General features: G+C 39.1%; 1 protein-coding gene across 14 annotated transcripts in view; it reads right to left on the bottom strand.

Moving 5' to 3' along the window:
- NCOA3 (nuclear receptor coactivator 3) overlaps window positions 1–15,908 on the bottom strand; it is a 135,616-nt gene that overhangs the window by 113,985 nt on the left and 5,723 nt on the right. The window contains exon 1 of one of the 14 annotated variants that reach the window (XM_053199846.1): window positions 13,203–14,510. The exons of the other annotated variants lie outside the window; for them this stretch is intronic. The gene's annotated coding sequence lies outside the window, so the exon portion shown is untranslated. Of the gene's footprint in view, window positions 1–13,202; window positions 14,511–15,908 lie in introns of those variants that run through there. 14 annotated transcript variants of the gene reach the window in all.

A 15,908-nucleotide genomic window follows, 5' to 3' on the forward strand; every position in this document is an offset into this window, starting at 1 on the left:
TAAAAGGATGTTCAGTAATGTGACTCTCAATTTTGGGAGGTTGTGAGTTTAAGCCCTACATGGGGTACAGAGATTATTTAAATAAAACATTTTAAAAATTTTAATAATAAATAGATTTTAACAATAAACAGATGCTCACATTATCTAGTTAGGGAGACTAATACCAGTGAAACAATTTGTTATATATGGCTTGTGGTGGGTACCAAGGGCCAAGCTGGGCAAAAGAGACTAGAAGCTTGGTAAAACAAAAAATAATAATCACAGGTTCAAATGAACAGGAAAAACACATAATAAAAGAGCCAGAAATGAACCTTGGATAGTTTGACAAGAAAAATGAAACCGAAGGTTTCTTGTTGTTCAAGCCAAAAGCTTCTGAGTCACCCTCCTTCTCTCTCGCCCCGCCCCACCCCACCTTACTCGACATCCCCCTCCATTGAATCCATCACAAAATTCTGTTGGCTCTACCTTCAAAATACATACAAAATCCAACCACTTCTTATCACCTCCACTGCCACCACATAGGTCTAAACCAACATTATCTCCTTCCTGGATTACAGTAATAGCGTTCTAATAAGTCTCCCTGATTCCTGCCCTCTTAAGGCTACTTTTCATAAAGCAGCTGGAGGGATCTCTTTAAAGCCTGATTCAGTTTATTTGCTCTCTGCTAAAACCCTCCAGTGGAGAAGGGGTATGTGTGTACATATACAAGCGCAAAGAAAAATGAGTGGAAAGACAGACACACAAAATCTTCAATAGTGCAAAATGAAGTTTACTAGTAATTGCGCTTTGATTTATTTTCTCCTTTGTACTCCTGTTTGCCACATGAACATGAATTACTTTTTAACAAAAAAAATGAAATGCTTTAATTAGAAGGGGAAAAAATGGTCAGAAGATATTTCTGAAACAACGAAAAAAAAAAAAAACCTGCAGTGGTTCCCTAGCATGCTCAAAGTAAAAGGTGAAAATATTATAGCCACCACTGTCACCTCACAGATTCCTTCTCTTAACTACTTACTGCTCTAGTCACGTGCTCAGGCAGGCTGGTCCCCTTACTGTTCCTCAAACACACTAAAAATGCTCCTACCAAAGGGCCTTTGCACTGGCTGTTCCCTTGGCACAGAACCCTCCCCACTCCCCAATATTCACAAAGCTTATTTCCTGGACACTTTGTTCAAATGCTACTTTCTCAGGAAGGTTACCATGACTACCCACCTAAAGCGTTAATCTCCCAACACACATACATACCACTTTCCAGTCTCCTTATGAGGCTTTTTTTTCCATAGTCCTTCTGGTCACTGGTAAATCCCTAATATCTAGAGAAGAGCCAGACACATGGCAAGCACTCAGTAAATCTCCGTAAAATAAATTAAAACATGGAGACAGATGAGAGTTAAAGGACCCGGGACAGTGGGAGGATACATGTTTCAGGGGTCAAAGACAAAAGTAAATCCATCTGATAGGAGCAGAGAACACCTGGAGCGAAGAAGCCTTCCACAGGTAAAAAAGAAATTTGGTGAACAGTGATCAACTAGAAGTGAGAGACCTGAAGGACAGGAGGTTGACAAAGACAAAAAAGGCTATGAGTCAGAAGAAAATTTAGGCCAAGAGGAAAGGAATAAAATAGTTGGAGACAAAAAGGGCTAAGAAGAGCAAAGGCATAAAGGGGACGGGAGAAGAGTTACAGGTACAGAAGTCAAGAAGAAGGAAGAGACTGTACCAGGGAGAAGCAAGAGACCACAGGGAAGGGGTGGAGGCTGTTGTTATGTCACAACGGTGTTGTTCAAACTGAAGACAGTCCTGAAAAAGATACACGTTATATGCCTTTATTTCCAAAATGACTTATGGGTGTTAAAACGCACAAAGATACGTATGTATTATCTGCGGTATCACTTTTGAACATTCAAATTCCTCACTGCAGAAATGCATAAGGCTTCAAAAGGTTGGGGGCATCTGAAATCAGAATTTTTTTAATTTCATTCCTTAAAACCACTGGTAGACAACTGCCACAAAAGAGATGAAGCAAGGGAGAAGTGGGTGATCCAACCTTTTTAAGTTTATTTATTTTGCGAGAGAGAGAGAGAGAGAGAGAGAGAGAGAGAGAGCGCGCGTGCGAGCAAGAGAGAGGGAGGGAGGGAGGGACAGGTAGAGAGGGAGAAAGAGAATCCCAAGCAGGCTCCGAGCTATCAGCACACAACCCAACACAGGGCTCGATCTCACAAACCCTGAGATCATGACCTGAGCGGAAATCAAGAGTCGATGGTTAACCGACTGGGCCACCTAGGCGCCCCGAACCTTTTTGTAATCTACTCCTCATGGTTCTGCTCTGCCAGTTTAGTTTCCTCACTAGGAAAACAGTATAATAGGGTGCCTTCGAATTTGAAATCGCCAAACTGCAACACAATTATCAGCTTTAATATAAAAATCTACTGACCCTTTGAAACATTAACAGGAATCTGAAATAGAGGTTAAAATAGGTCTTGAATCCACACCAAATTAATATTGAGCTTATGCAAATCTTTTAATTGTTTTTTTTTTTATTTCATTTACTTATTTTAAGTAGGCTCCATGCCCAACGTGGGGATTAAACTCATAACCTTGAGATCAAGAGTCGCACGCTCTACTGAGTCAGCCAGGCACTCCCGAGCTTCCGCAAATCTTTATTTTAATGTTCTGAGCACTCTTCAGTACAGTAAAAATGCTACTAAATAAATATTTAGACAGCATTGTAACTCAAATAATGACTTCATAGGTCTATATTCTCAGGGGAATAATGAATCTACTGGAATTTAAAAAATCAAAATTCATTTTTTTAAAGTTTTTATTTTTCTATTCTGAGAGGGGGGTGAAGGGCAGGGAGAGAGGAAAAGAGAGAATCCCAAGCAGGCTCCGCACTGTTGGCCCAGAGCACAACTGGGACCGGATCTCACGGATCTGTGAGCTCACGACCTGAGCCGAAATCAAGAGCTGGATGCTCAACTGACTAAGCCACCCAGGCACCCCCAAAATTCATTTAAAACAGGAATTTTGGAATCAAAAGGAATCTAAAGATTTTTAAATAACTCTGCAAGTTCAGCGTTATGACCACAGATGAAACAAACACACAGTACCGCAGATGTGTGAATTTATGCACTCGTCACTAAAACCTGGCCAGGTACCATTTTATCACTGATAGAGGAGCTGCAAATCCCACTCAGAGCACAAGTGCTGTTGCACTGAATCCAGCAGTATAAGCATGCCTGCGTGTTATTATGAAGAATCGTGGAAAATTTCACAGGCTGACATCCAGAACGTCTGCGGTTCTTTTTCATATTTCTTCCTGCAAAGCAGTTATTAGAGCAGTGGCTGTTTTATATTTTTAAGCTGGAAATTTCCACTGTTTTTTTAAACTAGGCTTCTTAAATGTAAATTGCAAAATATTCCAAAATTCTAGCGTGACAGAAAGAATAATTCAGACAGAAAAGAATTAAAATACAGATCTTCAAATTTGGGTGAGGGGACTGGTAAGCAAACTGAGAGGTCATTTTTTTTTTCAAGAAAGGGAAAAGAAAGTGTCCAGGGAGATACTAAGGCAATTTAAAGTTCCAATAATTTAATATAAATAACTAAATGTGATCAATAGCACACTGTAAGCTGGTATTTTTTCATTAGCTTGTAGTAGAGGCATTCAAAAGCTAATCTAATCAGTGGAACAGTTAAACATAAAAACCATAGAAAGAGAAAACAGTATAATACAGCTTGATAAGAACGGAATACACTCTACACTAATACACGTAACACTGGGTCTTTCAATAAGGGTTAAGGAGGGAAGAAGAATGACAAACCCACACAGCTAAGATTCAGTTTTTACACAGGTCTTCAGAACTTCTTCATTAGGATTATACCAGACCAATATTCGGTGTTTTTAATCTTCATCTACAATAATAAATCAGGAAATAGGCAAAGCCTTATTGTTTCAGTTTTATTAAAGAGGTAAAACAACACATCAGGCTCCAGGCTATTTAAAATGAAAAATAACTTTTAATAGTTAAATGTTATAGAAAATTTACTATGTTTAAGAACGGATATGTTTTAGGTTAACAGTCTTATTTCCTTCCATTTACATGAGTTAAGAAATGGGGTTATAATACATTTTTGCATAACTATCATTCAAGCGTTAAAGCACCTGTTATTCCTCCAAAATACACATGTGACCAAGAACTTGAGCATTAGTACAAAGACACTGCTGATCACCAATAAAGATCTGTACTAGCAAAGACTGAGAGAAAATACTTGTAAAATGTATCTAATAAAGATATATATCCAGAATATACGTTTTAAAAAAAGAAACCTTTGGGGCATCAGGTTGGCTCAGTCGTTAAGCATCCAACTTAGGCTGAGGTCATGATCTCACAGTTGACAAGTTTGAGTACCACATCAGGTAAACTTGAGCCCTGCTTCAGGTGAGCTCCAGCCCCACTTCAGGTAAAACACAAGCCCTGCTTCCCTCCCTCTCCCTCTCTCCCTCTCTCCCTCTCTCTCTCTCTCTCTCTCTGCCCCTTGCTCACTTGCACCTGGTCTCTCAAAAAAAAAAAAAAAGATAAACTCTTAAAACTGAGTAACAAAAAGAGGGGGAATAGAAAGTGCAGATACACTGACACAAAGCAGATCAGCAGAACTTGAAGTAATACCTTATTTAGCGGTGAAACACTGAATGCTTACCCCTAAGACAAAGATACCTATTCCCCCAAATTGATCAAATTGGTAACAATCAAAATCCCAAGATTGTCCTGGAAGCATTAGTTTTAGTTATTACAGTAAAGTGGGAGGGGAGAGGAGGGGAGGGGAGGGGAGGGGAGGGGAGGGAGGGAGGGGAGGGGAGAGCAGAGGAGAGCAGAGGAGAGCAGAGGAGAGAAGAGGAGAGAAGAGGAGAGAAGAGGAGAGAAGAGGAGATGGGGTACCTGGGTGGCTCAGCTGAGTTGAGCTTCTGACTCCATTTTGGCTCAGGTCATGCACGGTCTCAGGGTTTGTAAGTTTGAGCCCAGAGTCAGGCTCTATGTTAAGAGCACAGAGCCTGCTTAGGATTCTCTCTCCCTGTCCCTTACACCCTCGTGTACAGACACTCTCTCTCTCTCTCAATATAAATTGATAAACATTAAAAAAAGAGAAGAGGGGTACCTGGTTGGCTCAGTCAGTTAAGCATCCAACTCTTGATCTCAGCTCACTCAGATCATGATCTCACAGTTCGTGAGATAGAGCCCCACCTTGGGATCTGCGCTGACAGCACAGAGCCTGCTTGGGATTCTCTGTCTCCCTCTTTGTCTCTACCCCTCCCCACTCACTATCTCTCTCTCTCTCTCTCTCTAAATAAACAAACATTAAAAAAATTTTTAATTATTCACAAACAGCATGATTAACTATGTATACAATCCTAAGCAAACTACATAAAAACAACTAAAATATAAGTCTAGCACAGTTACAAAAAATACAAAATACAAAAGTTAGTCATATTTCTATATGCTAACAAATCACTGGAAAATTGAAATTTTTTAAATACTGTATGTACAATCACATTTTAAAATACGGGACTCAGTGATAAATTTGACAAGATCTATATGCTGCTAACTACAAAATACTAAGAGAAATTAAAGACCTAAATAAATGGAGAGATCTAGAACATGTTCATGGAACAGAAGACACAACATTTTTCAGAAATCAATTCTTCCCAAATTGATCAACTGATTCAGTGCAATCACAATCAAAACACAACAGAAATTTTGCAGATGATTCTAACAACCATATGGAAATGCAAAGGGCCTAGAATAACCAAAACAAAGGGAAAGGGGAAGACAAAGTTGGAAGATTTATCCTATCTCATTTCAAGACAAGGGTTAAGACAGACAGATAAACTGACCTGCATATATTTGATTGATTTTCAACAAAGGTGCCAAGTTAATGCAATAGCAAACGTATAATCTTTTCAACAAATGGTGCTGGGAAAGTTCAACAGCCATATGTTGGGGCACCTGGGCAGCTCAGTCAGTTGAGCATCCAACTTTGACTCGGGTCATGATCTCACAGTTCATGGGTTGAACCCCCGCAGCTGACAGCTCAGAGCCTAGAGCCCGATTCAGATTCTGTGTCTCCCTCTCTCTCTGCCCCTCCCCTGCTTGTGTTCGGTCTCTCTCTCTCTCTTAAAAATAAACATTAAAAAAAAACTTAAAAAAAAATGAACCTCAACTCTTATCTCACCATATACAAAAATTAACTCAAATGGTCATAGACCCAAATTCAAGGGCTAAAACCATAAAACTTCTAGGGAGCACCTAGGTGGCTCAGTGGGTTAAGCATCCACATCCAAGTCTTGGTTTTGGTTCAGGCCATGATCTCACAACTTGCAGGTTGGAACCCGAGTCAGGAGCCTGCTTGGGATTCTGTCTCCCTTTCTCTCTGCCTCTACCCCACTCACACTCTCTATGTCTCTCTTTCAAAAATAAACAAACAATTAGGGAAGCCTGGGTGGCTCAGTTGGGTGAGCTTCCAACTTCAGCTCAGGTCATGATCTCACAGTTCATGGGTTCGAGCCCCACGTTGGACTGTGTGCTGACAGCTCACAGCCTGAAGCCTGCTTCGGATTCTGTCTCTCTGCCCCTCCCCCACTGTGTATTTGTCTCTCAAAAATAAATAAATATTTTAAAAAATAAAATAAACAAACATTTTAAAAAATCTTTAAGGGGTGCCTGAGTAGCTCAGTCGGTTAAGCATCCAACTTCAGCTCAGGTCATGATCTCACGGTTTGTCGTTTCGAGCCCTGGACTCTATGCTGACAGCTGAAACCCTGGAGCCTGCTTCAGATTCTGTGTCTCCCTCTCTCTCTCTGCCCCTCCCCCACTCGCACTCTGTGTCTCTCATCTCTCTTTCTCTCTCTCTCAAAAATAAACATTTTAAACAAAATTTTTAATCTTTAAAACTTCTAGAAAGCGTATGAAAAAAATATGAATGACCTTCGGCTGGGCTAGGATTTCTTAAATGCAACAGAGAGGTATCGACTATAAAAGCAAACACATTAAAAAAAAAATCAGTAAGTTGAATTCCAATAACATTAAAAACTTTTGCTCTTCCAAAAACAGTTACGAAAATGAAACAGCAGACCAATCTCAAGTTAAACATTTCTAAAACATATATCCAAAAAAGATCTGTATCTAAAGAACTCTTATACCTCCGTATGATAACTCAACTTAAAAATGGGCAAAAAATATGAACAGATACTTCACCTAAATAAGTACATGAAAAAATGCTCAACATCATGAGTCATTAAGGAAACTCACATTGAAGCCACAATGATACCACTAATATACCCACTAGAATGGCTAACATTAAAAAGACTGACCATATTGGGGTACCTGGCTGGCTCGGTAGGTACAGCAGGAGACTCCTGATCTCGGGGTTGTGACTTGGAGTCCCATGTTGGGTGTAGAGATTACTTAAAAATAAAAATTAAAAAATCAGGGGCGCTTGGGTGGTTCAGTTAGTTGAGCGCCCGGCTCTTGATTTTGGCTTGGGTCATGATCCCAGGGTTGTGAGGTCGGGCTCAGTGCTGAGTGTGGAGCCTGCCTGGGATTCTCTCTCTCTCCCTTTGCCCCTCTTCCCCACTCATGTGTGCTCTCTGTCTCTCTAAAATAAATACAACGAGGGGCGCCTGGGTGGCTCAGTCGGTTAAGCGTCCGACTTCGGCTCAGGTCATGATCTCAGTTCGTGAGTTAGAGCCCCACGTCAGGATCTGTGCTGACAGCTCAGAGCCTGGAGCTTGTTTCAGATTCTGTGTCTCCCTCTCTCTCTGCCCCTTCCCTGCTCATGCTGTGTCTCTCTGTGTCTCAAAAACAAATAAACATTAAAAAAAAATTTTTTAATAAAATAAATACAACGAAAAAAATTTTAATAAATAAAATTTAAATTTTTTTTAAAGCTTAAAAAATAAAAAGGCTGACCATACCAAGTGTTGATGAGACTGTAGAATAACCAAAACTATCATACACTGCTAGAAGAAATGTAAGATGGTACAACTGCTTTGAGAAACAAGTGGCAGTTTCTTAAAATTTTGAAGCATTGGGATGCATGGGTGGCTCAGTCAGTTAAGTGTCCGACTTCAGTTCAGGTCATGATCTCATGGTTCGTGAGTTTGACCCCCAAATCAGGCTCTCTGATGTTAGCACAGAGCCTGCTTCAGATCCTATCACCCCTCTCTCTTTGACTCGGTCAAAAATAAATTTCACAAAAACATTTTTTAAAAAAGTTTAAAGGTTAAAAATACACTTAGTATATAACTCAGCCATTCCATTCCTACATATTTACAAGAGAAATAAAAGCCTATGTATGTCCTCACAAATCCTTGCAAACAAAATGTCATAGAAGCTCTACTTTTAATAACCAAAAACTGAACATAACCGAAATGTTCATCAACAGATGAATAAATAAACTGAGATACACCTAATGCAAGGCAATAGTACTAAGCAATAAAAAATAGAACGACTGATAATATGAGGGCTAGCTGGCTGACTCAGTCGGTAGAGCATAAAACTCTTGATCTCAGGGCTCTAAATTTGAGCCCCACGTTGGGTGTAGAGACAACTTAAAAATAAAACCTTTAAAAAATATACTGATATATGTAACAACATGCACGAATCTCAAAATAACTATACACTACTAAGTGAAAGAAACCAGTTCCCCTTGAAAAAAAGTACATGGTACTTTTGATTTTCCGCTCAGATGCGGCAAAGGTGCAACTGTTTTCTGTCATCCCAAACCCAGGTTCATCAGCCACCTCCATCATGTCGCCTAAGTTCAACCCTAATGAGATCAAATTCATATACCTGAGGTGTACCAGTGAGGAAGTCAGTGCCTCGTCTGAACGGAGATCAAGATCAGTCCTCTGGACCCATCTCCCAAAAAAGGTTGGTAATGACACCACAAAAACAAATGGTGACTGGAAAGGTATGAGGATTAGGTGAAACTGACCATTCAGGCCCAGAATGAAATGGTACCTTCCGCCTCTTCCCTGACTATCAAACCCCTCAAGGAATTGCCAAGAGACAGAAAAAAGTAGAAAAACAGTGAGTGGCCTATTCCCTGTTAAGCACAGCAGGAATCACTTTTGATGAGACTATCAACACTGCCTGACAGATGAGGCACAGATCTTTAGCCACAGAAACTCCCTAGAACCATTAAAGAGATCCTGGGGACTAACCCAGTCTATGGGCTGCAATGTTAATGGCCACCACCCTCATGGCATCATAGATGACATCAATAGTGGAGCAGTGGAATGCCCAGCTAGTTAAGAACTACAAAGGAAGGGGCGTCCAGGTGGCTCAGTCAGTTGGGCGTCTGACTCTTGATTTCAGCTCAGGTCACAATCTCATAGTTCCTGGGATGGAGCCCCGAGTGCCGTCAGCACAGAGCCTGCTTGGAATTCTCTCCCTCTGTCCCTCTCTGCACCTCACCCACTTACAGGCATGCACTCTTTCTCTCTCTCTCAAAATAAATAAATAAACTTAAAAAAAAAAAACTACAAAGGGAAATATTTCAGTAAAGGATCATCTGACAACGAAAGGGGGAAAAAAAGTACACAGCAAAGAATTCCATTTATATAAATTCCCAAAAAGGTAAACTAATCTTCAGTGACTTAAGGCTGATCAGCAATCACCTGAAGATGGGAAGGGATAGATTATAAAGAGATACAGGGATATGTCCACTAGAGCTAACAGATATTTCCATTACTGTAACTGTGGTGACAGATTCACAGGTTGACCTCTAGGTCAAAACTCAAATTATACACTTTAAACATATGTAATTATCTGAATGTCAATTATACCTCAATAAAGGTAAAAAAAGAAAAAAGTAACCTATAGTGACAGAAGGCCAAACAATGGTTCACTGAATACTCCAAAACCTAGAAAAGGACTAAATACAAATGGACAAGATACTACTTTCTAGGGTGATGGAAATGTTCTGTACCTTGATTGTGGTTGGTAGTAACACAACAGTTTACATGTGTCAAAACAAACAACACGCTTAAAATGGTTCAATTTTAGTGTAAGTAAATTATACCTCAAAATAGATTTCTACAAATTAAAAAAAAAAAAAAAAAAAAGCATACCCAGAGGCGCCTGGGTAGCTCAGTCGGTTAAATGTCAGATTTAGGCTCAGGTCATGAATTCATAATCTGTGAATTCGAGCCCCATGTCAGGCTCTGTGCTGACAGCTCAGAGCCTGGAGCCTGCTTCGGATTCTGTGTGTGTGTGTGTGTGTCTCTCTCTGCTCCTTCCCTGCTCCCGCTCACACTCTGTCTCTCTCTCTCTCTGTCTCTTTCTCAACAATAAACACTAAAAAATTTTAACAAAAAAACAGAGTTACCTGAGTGGCTCAGTCAGTTAAGCGTCTGACTTCGGCTCAGGTCACAATCTCACAGTTCACAAGTTTGAGCCCCGCGTCAGGCTCTGTGCTGACAGCTCAGAGCCTAGAGCCTGCTTCGCATTCTGGGTCTCCCTCTCTCTCTGCTTCTCCCCTGCTCACACTCTCTGTCTCTTTCTCTCTCTCAAAAAATAAATCAACATTAAAAAAAAATTTTTTTAATTTATAAAAACTTGTAACACACACCCACAAATGTTAAATAGGTACATTTACATTTCAAACATCTTTAAACACATTAAACAGAATATATAGTTACAACATATTGTAGTTTACCACCTCATTAAACTATGCTAACAGTTTGATATCCTGACATTTTTCTATTTTACATTTTTTTAATTTTTACATTTGATTTTTGTTATAAAAGAAAAGGAAAGCATAAAAGCATTAAAAGAAACACACGAGATAGGGAAAACAAGCACTTCCATACAGCACTTGCTACAACCTCTACAACAGGAAGCCACTTGCAATACCTGTAAAACTTAAAGTCATACCCTTTAATACTCTAGCATTCTACTGCCAGAAATTTTTATATGCTTTACAACAAAACATGGACAAAGAAATACGTATGAGGATATTCACTTACAGCTATTTGTAGTAATATAAAACTGGATAAATTATGATATATCCATTACACAGCGGAATGCTGTGTAACCATTAGAAACAACTTAGTAGTTATAAATACAGACCTGAAACCTCTCCCCAAGATCATTTAAAAAATATACACAATCCAGAAGAGGGCTCCTGAGTGCCAATTACAGAAGTGTGTTTGTTTTATGAAAATTTATAGGCCTGTACTTATGCATTTTCCTGAATGTATGCTACACTTTATTATACTTTACCCAAAAATGTAGGAGAAATTCACTGAACTTAAAAGCTTTTAAGCATATGCATTTATGTATGTATCTAGAGTTAACAATGACTACAGTTAACAAGAACTCTGAGCAGGGGATAGGGAGGTGGCTGGGAAACGCCTAAGGAAGGATGCCTTACTTTGCACTGTATACATACCCTCTGGTCCCTTTTGAATTTGTCCCATGTGCACCTGTTACATATATCAAAAATATTTGTGAACTGACACCATTTACAACTATATCTCTGTATGAGTTGGGATTTTCATAATACAGAAATAAACTAGAAGCAGAGGTGGATTTAGATCCATAATAGTTGTTAAGAACCCAATTTCAAATTTTATATTCATCACAGCAATTTCATTTTCACTGCCTTTACAACCAGCAAACAGTTTAAATTTCAACTTAGAAAATAAGTTTTAATAAAATCGCATTTTCTATTTCGAATAGGGTTTTGAATAAGACTTCAGTGGAAGGGAAAAAAAGAGCTCTGCAGTACAAAAGGCAGTTAAATGAGATAATGGACATTAAACACCCAAAACTGTCCAGGCATATTAGCTTGGATAAATACTAGCTTTTAGCTTTTATACCTAAGAATATGAATCAGAACACAGGAAAGATAATTTTTAGTAGGGTAAGATCAGGGAAGGCAGAACAAGAGAAACTGAATAGCAGCTAAAGTATAAGACACACAAAAATAAGATGATACTGGAAATGTAGATTAGAATCAGATTATGAAAGGCTTTGGGAACTCCATGGGAAGGAGTTTAGTTTCATAATCTTAGACAATGAACAATAGATTTCATGCCTTCAAGCAGTCAAGCGACTTGGGATGGGATAAGTTTTTAAAAGATAAATAAGAGGGGAAACCTGGCTGGTTCAGTTGGTTGAGCATGCGACTCGATCTCAGGCTCATGAGTTCAAGCCCCATGTTGTATGCGGAGCCTACTTTTAATTAAATACATACATACATACATACACACACAGACAGACAGATAAATACCAAAAAGAAAGATAAATAAGAAGTGCACCTGGCTGACTCAGTCAGTGCAGCATGTGACTCTAGATCTCAGGGTCATGAGTTAGAACCCCACATTGGGAGTAGAGATTACTTTAAAAAAAAAAAAAAAAGATAGGGGGGTCTCAGTTCCTGGGTTTGAGCCCCACATCAGGCTCTGTGCTGACAGCTCAGAGCCTGGGGCCTGCTTCAGATTCTGTATCTTTCTCTCTCTGCCCCTCCCCTGCTCACACTGTTCCTCTCTCTCTCTCTCTCTCTCTCTCTCTCTCTCTCTCTCTCAAAAATAAGTAAATACACAGACACACACACACACACACACACACACACACACACACACAAAATGGAGAGACATCCATAACTATCTGCACAGAATATCCTCTAATAGTTGCCTTTGGGAAGGAGAGTAGCTACAAAAACCAAAGACCTGGGGGACCATGATCCTTACTTTTTCAAGATATGTGTATACACACACACACACACACACACACACACACACACACACCTTTTTGTAATGTTTAAACTCTACCATGTTTATGCCCTTTTAGTTTAAAATAATATATATATATATATACACACACAATTTTTGTACTGTACCAAGCACTACATATTAAAAGATGTGGGAAAGAGAGATCAGAAACAGCAATTAATTCCGTTTAGATCTACTCCATCTCCTCCAAGAAGTTTTCCCTAACAATTCTAGTTGAAAATGACCTTTTCTTCCTCTGAACTTCTGAACCACTTATTTATGTTGTTGCAACTATGTTTTTTCAGTTATACTTATTTCTCAACTAGATTATAAGCTCCTAGATCACAAAGGGATTTTAATGCCTACAATGCTTAGCATAATTCTTTGAAGAACCATGGTACTGAATAAAAACATTTGAACAACTCACAGAAGGACGGTCCAGTCTTAGGACATCTGGGAAGTATGAATCCTAAGGCCCGGACAGGATTAATCTGGGACAACTCTGTAAGGAAGACATAGGTCCTTAGGACTAAGACTCTAATTTTATCTCAATTTCCAGATAGAAAAGCTGACCTGAGAGTTAGAACTTTAGAAACTTTCATATCCAAATGCCAAGCATTGGGGGAGGGGACACCTAAAATGAATATAATCGAAAAAATAATAGATGACTTTAGAAGCTTATTAAAAAAAAAAATGATGCCCACTTCAAAAATAGACCATCTGATTGAATCTGCCCTACCAATCAATAAATGCAGACTCCTATGCATGTGAAGAGATAATTAAGATTCATATCAGAAAATAAGAACTGTATTTTCAGTTGTGGTGGTCTGGGAAATTTACTTAAATGAGACAGGATCTGAACTAGACCTTAATGACTAGGTTAGACAGCAAGGGAGAAGAGTCAGAAAGCAGCAGCGGCAGCGTGACTCAAGAGGCAACAAAAATGGGAAAGATTGATTTTAAAAAGACGATGATTAAAAACTGAATATTAGGTTAAGGAATTTGGATTGTACTTTGTAAATTTTTAAGCAAAAAATGTAATCAAAATGATGTTTAAGAAGTACAGAGAGGACTTAGGGAAAGAATAGGGACTACTTTGAAAACTATTACAAATATCTAGAAATAAAGGGCCTGAACTAGAGTTTTAGAAATTGTAATGAAAATATATTTAAGAGAAATGTATCAACAGGATTCTGCAAAAACAAAACCAGTTTACTCAAATCCACTAACATTTGAGTATTTAAATGACCAAGTCTTAAAATGCCTTACCTCTGAGCTCTTGCTAATGATTTCTCACCAACAGAAACTGTTGTCTCCATATTAAAATCTCACTCATTCTTCAAAGTCTTGCATTCTCATCACCTGGTCAGAAGTAGTCCTTTCCTCCTCTGAACTTCTTCTTGATCTTCATAAGCAAAATAAATTGCCTCATACTGAAGTGATGTGAATACCTGATTGATTGTGTGCACTTGGAGGTCAAAACCTTATTAACTCTCACAGCGCCTTCAACACTACAAGCTTAATAAACACTGGTTAAGTATGTGTGTATGGGGGAGTGGGCAACCGCCAAACAGTAGCAAATTAAAGATGATTAAAGCTTGGGGCCTCATAGCTAAGAGAATGCTGAATGCTGGTATGAAAAGTCAGTTTAAAAAGTAACATGTGGGAGGCGTGCCTGGGTGGCTCAGTCAGTTAAGCATCTCTTGATTTTGGCTCAGGGCTCAGGTCATGATCTCCCCCTCCCCCCACCCCAATCTCTGAGGATTCTCTCTTCCTCTCTCTGCCCCTCCCCCACTCGTGCACGCACTCACACTCTCCCTCAAAATTAATAAAACTTAAAAAAAGAATTAACATGTGGGAGGTATTTCATACTTTAAACAAAGAAACAGAAAAGTGGAGTTTATTGGACAAGTTCACAATTCCAGGTTCACCTAACTTGGTTTCCCTACACCTAAGGCTTCTACCATATTCTAGAGCTGTATTTTCAGTTGTGGTGGTCTGGGAAATTTACTTAAATGAGACTAGATGTGGCTGTGCGCTTTGAAAGTAGCTTCCTGAACTCACTGTATTGATGCCTGGTGAGATTATTCTTAAATCTTAATACAGTGATAGTCCTGTCTTATTATACGAAGAATATACAACTGGCACTCCAATGGATGCAACGTATGTGTGGAGTTATTTTTCTCACTGGCGAAGTTAGATTTTCCTGGATGCAGCCAAGGACTTGCTCTGACAGCAATGGGGCCAACCGTGTTCACTGGGATGAAAGTCTTATAAAAACACAACCACCACCAGACAGGTAAAAGAGGAAAAGAGATGAGCTTGGATGGAGCAGAGGGTGTTTAGACTAAAGACACAATTTGGTGAAAAGAATACTGGGTAATCCTTAAAACATTTTCAAATAAAGTTGCCAAATTTCAATCTGGAAACAAAATCAAGCTGATATAGCTACTCTACAGAGTGACTTAAATTCAATAATCCATTCCACTGATGACAGCTTTACTGAGAGTAAAGAAAAATATGACTTCATTTTCTTACAAGAGAAGGAGGGGGTTGAAAATTCTCTCCCCCTCCCCCTTCCCCAGACACGTATGTGCCAGCACACACTTTGCAGCTTGTAGCACCTACTATGAAGTCAGGAGCTCAAAAATCATCCTATCTCCCAACTCACGAGTCAGCACTGAAAGGTTACCATTATCTGATATAAAGAGCTTAACCCATTTAATGTTTGACCAACAAAATTTAAATATAAGACCATTCTACATATCTATACAATGCTTTAAGTTTATAGAATTCTCCAATATAATGAACTTTGGAGATCACATATTCTACCCCCTTTGTTTTATAAATTTTAAGGAATGTCTTGAGATTGATTTGCATGAAGCTTACAATACTAGCTTGCAAATTATTCTCAACTCTTCTTCACAAGTATCATTTTCAAAGTAACAAGCCAACAAATGATACTGATTAGGTAACAAAAGGGGGGAATTAATATCCAAAAGTTTTCGTGTGTAGATTTTTCTCAGGTTTATTTATTTTTTAGTCATCTCCACACCCAACGTGGGCCTCGAACTCATGAACTGGAGATCAAGCATGCTCTTCCCACTGAATCCGCCAGATTCCCCGAGATTTT

The sequence above is a fragment of the Acinonyx jubatus genome, chromosome A3 (assembly GCF_027475565.1).
Source record: "Acinonyx jubatus isolate Ajub_Pintada_27869175 chromosome A3, VMU_Ajub_asm_v1.0, whole genome shotgun sequence".
NCBI classification, from domain to species: Eukaryota; Metazoa; Chordata; class Mammalia; order Carnivora; family Felidae; genus Acinonyx; species Acinonyx jubatus.